Below are 4406 nucleotides of genomic sequence, written 5' to 3'. Positions count from 1 at the left end.
TCTTATTTGCATATTAAAAGTTTTTACTATTTTCAAGGACTTTCACAGTATGATAATATAAATAATACAGTCATCTCTATAATACTCTGACATTAGTACATGTCTCCTTGTTTATCATAAAATAATATTTTAATGTGAAGTCTTCCATGCATCAGACACATTTATAGACACTTTTTATAACATAGCAGTGTTGAACACTACCACTGTTTTATTCTAGGTAAGAAAAGTCCTTAGGAATACAGTCCTGAGGAATACAGCTGCTTGCTCTGAATCAACATTCAGTAAGTTATCAAGTAAGATTCCCACAGGAAGCAGAAGACTCATCACAGTAAACTGATCACTCTCATCCTCATTGGGCTACACTGAGCATCAACTCACTGCCAGTCCACCATGTCAAATTCTGCTGCTCCATTTTATTTTCATTCCTTATATTTTTTCTTTCAAGAAGAATATGGTACATGAAGTCAGAAACCAGAGCTCTGTGTCCACATTCATCCTATCAGGGTTCTCAGAATTCCCACACCTCCAGGCACCCCTCTTCCTGCTGTTCCTAACATCTACACAGTCACTCTGGTGGGGAACTTGGGCATAATTGTGATCATAAGGATCAATCCTAAGCTTCAAACACCCATGTACTTTTTCCTCAGCCACCTCTCATTTCTGGACATTTGCTACTCCAGTGTATTTACGCCCAAGCTGTTAGAGATCTTGGTTGTGGAAGACAGAACGATCTCCTTCAATGGATGCATGACGCAGTTTTTCTTTATTTGTATGTTTGTGATTACAGAAATGTTCATGTTGGCAGTGATGGCCTATGACCGGTTTGTGGCCGTGTGTAACCCCTTGCTCTACACAGTTGCTATGTCTCACAAGCTCTGTGCCCTCCTGGTAGCTGGAACTTACATGTGGGGTGGCTTCTGCTCAGTGACACTCACTTATTCTCTAGTAAAACAGTTCTATTGTGGATCGAACATCATAAATCACTTTGGCTGTGAGTACTCTGCCATCCTCTCTTTGTCCTGCTCTGACCCCTCCTTCAGCCAGATGGTGTGTTTCATCATTTCCACATTCAATGAAGCATGTAGCCTCCTGATCATCATGGCCTCCTATGTCTTCATTGTTGCCACTGTCATCAGATGCCTTCCAAGGGTGGCCTCCACAAAGCCTTCTCCACCTGTACCTCTCACCTGACTGCCATCAGCATCTTCTATGGGATCATCCTCCTTCTTTACTGCATGCCCCACTCCAAAAGCTCCTGGCTCCTGGTGAAAGTGGAAACTGTCCTTTTCACTGTCATGATCCCCATGCTGAATCCCCTGATCTACAGCCTCAGGAACAAAGATGTGAAAGGGACAGTCAGGAGGCTAATCCACGCCAAACTGCATTCTCTCCACATAAAATTCAGATAAATATGTTTGTGTATATCTTAACCATGAACAATTTTAAAAAATGTGTTTCATGGTACTTAAGTTTCAACTGAATATATGGTTATATTTACATTCATCCATTAAAATCTTCCTAAATGTTCAGAGTGCTTTCTAATTTTCTTGTTTCATTACAAATATGCTTCTTTTGTATATTTCTTCTGAAGAATTTCAGAAGATTATGTGGTTCTAAACTTTCCCACTGGACACTACAGAATTCAAAATGAGGAGCTAGAAATCCGTATTTAGAATTCCCATCTTGTGCTATAGCCAGCCTTTACCTTGTCCTTCATATGTAAGTGGTGAAAACAAAAATGAAAGCTGCCTGTATCAGATTCATACTGAAGTCTTCAGAACCCACTGTGATGACTCAGAAAGTTCTGTAAAGTGTAACTTTTGGTTTCTCTTTAATGCTTTAAGTGCAATGAGTACCTTTGGTTATTTATGAGAAATATGGACTGACTTTAGCAAGTAGGTCTTGAAAATATGAACCACTGTTTATATGTATCACCCATTTTCTAAGAATCAATGCAATATATTACAGTTCAATGAAATGTACTGGGTTAATGCTGATAGCAATAAAAATTTGCACTTCTATCAATACTTGTATTCTATTTTGAGGGACATGACACTGTAGTTAAGAAACTGTATCTTTGATCATACATTCTCACAATAAACTCATTATTAAGTACATCTTTAACAGTAAATTGCTTAAACAAATGAGTCAATGTTAATTATGTTCCCTTTTCTTCCTTGAACATCTGTAAATTACATTTCTATGTCTCCAAAATAGATCAATTTACTCATTTCCATTCTCTCTGATTCATCATTGTAATCAATTTGGACATTAGTAATGCAACATTAATATGGTCATTTTATTTACAAAAAGTTATTAATGAGAGATTAACTATTATGTTCCTTGAAAATATAATGTCTATTTATTTCCCTCTGCTCCTTAGAATTATCTTATAGTTTTCTATTACATTTATAGTGAAAAGTTCTCTTTTTGAAAAAATGTAGTAATTGACTCTCAGATATTGTCAGTAAAATTTAAAAATCTATTATAAGATAATGTTTAAATGTCCATTGAGCTCTCAAGTAGGTGGAGATGGAATATTACCAGCAATGTAAAGCCAATCACTTGCCATTTCTCCTGACTCCCAGCAACAGTAAAAATATTGCTTTTATCATAAAGATGAACTATTTTTTTCTATTGGTATTAACTATCTTTTAAAAACTCAAATTAATATTTTCAATTTCCAGACATTATGGGAAATCATGTAGTGTGCAATCCATGTATCTTACTTTTATAAATAATCAATAAAACTTTACAAATCATTCATTTTGGTGCACAAACTTATTATTTTAAAATTTTTGTTCCCATCTAATATTTCAACAAGTGAATATTCCATATATTTTTGTAACTCCATATAGAATGAAGGACATTTGGCATGCTCCAAATTAGAAAATATATTCTGTTTTGCTGCACATAAATATGCTCATTGTAATGAAATTGCACGTGTATTTAGATCTCAATATTTTAAATTGGTCCTATCAATTTACAGTTTTAATGGTAGTGTTTGAAAGTTAAAGAGTTGTCATCTTCTTCCTCATCAGCACTCAGTATTATTAGTCATTATTTTTATCCATTTGTTGTAGATATTTCACTGTGACTTTAATTTGAATATTTATGCTTATTGAGATAAGGCACATCTAATGTGCTTATTGCTTTATTTCTTCTGAATACCTAAGTAGGATGCTTTGCCAACATTTTAAATTATTTGTGATTTGTTTATCTGAAAATTTTCATGTACATTGTGAAAATTACTCCTTTCTCAGCTGTGAACCATGAAATATTTTCACATTGTGGTTTACTTTTCTCATTACTAATAGCCTTTGACAAAGAGCAAGTTTGAATACTGACTTAGACAAATATATTTTTTCTACTGTTTTAAACATTATTTAATATCATCAATTTCTTTGAAATCAAGAAGATATTCTCTGCAGAATTCAAGATAATATTGTCTACATATTCTGTCCTATTCATTAACATTTATTTGGTAGAGTTCCCCAAATATGCTACCATTAACATAAATGTTTAATGATATATCATTTTAAAGTGACATAATTTTTTTTGCCAAAACAATTATATATTCAAAACATTTATCAGCAACTTCATTGAATGTGCATATGCAATGTGAGTTTGAATAGATTAGAAAATCACTGGGGGAAAATGTCAGAGGCACAAATTAGATCAATATGCAGATATTACTGTAATTTACAAAACAAAAACAAATGCAAGCCCCCCAAAACCAACAAAAATTTGTATGTACTAAAGCAGGATGTGATTTTCTCTTTTTTGAATTCCAAAGGCTCATATTTTCAATAAAGGATAACACATTTTCTAAAATATGGATTTAGTATTATGGGTTGGTTGTATTTTTCTAATGACCAGTGGGTCAACATCTTCATTTTTCCCATCTTATTTAGTGATTTAAATTAATTATAGTTTAAATGAGTAATAAGGAATTTTCTCCAAATTGTCTTGTTTATATTCATGGAAAACACCACCTGGTTAAGATTCTCTAGGGTATGATTCCCCAAGGTCAGGCAGTTCCTCTTAAAATACTTAACATGAGGCCTGAGTTTGACTTCTGAGTCTGACTCACACACATAGAGACTCTATGATGCTCAGGTTTGTTTATCATAAGAGACTTTTTATATTCTTGGTACCTTCCATGGTATATATTTTGAATTAAATTCTCATTGCCTAATTACAAACTAGAACAATTTGTAAAATAGCTACTTTTTTGAGAAATATTTTTTAGTAATTTGTTAAATAAAAGAAGACTTCAATAAATTAGTTTGGATTTTATTGAATTATTTAGTCTGTTATATGATGATTTTCATGGGGGAAATTCTATAAATGAACATTATAAATTTTTTTTGGTCAGTGGAAAATGTTTTTAGCCCAGTGACAGT

The 4406-nt window shown here is 33.2% G+C and overlaps 1 pseudogene across 1 annotated transcript; it reads left to right on the top strand.

Annotated features, from left to right (window-relative positions):
* The first annotated feature begins 451 nt into the window (after positions 1–451).
* On the top strand, positions 452–1513 carry LOC306638909 (olfactory receptor 1165-like; annotated as a pseudogene). The gene has a single exon. The product of its transcript is annotated as an olfactory receptor 1165-like (transcript).
* The last annotated feature ends 2893 nt before the right edge of the window (positions 1514–4406 follow it).

Source organism: Sciurus vulgaris (assembly GCF_902686455.1).
Source record: "Sciurus vulgaris genome assembly, chromosome: 11".
Lineage (NCBI taxonomy): Eukaryota > Metazoa > Chordata > Mammalia > Rodentia > Sciuridae > Sciurus > Sciurus vulgaris.
This window is presented reverse-complemented; position numbering and strand designations above follow the sequence as displayed.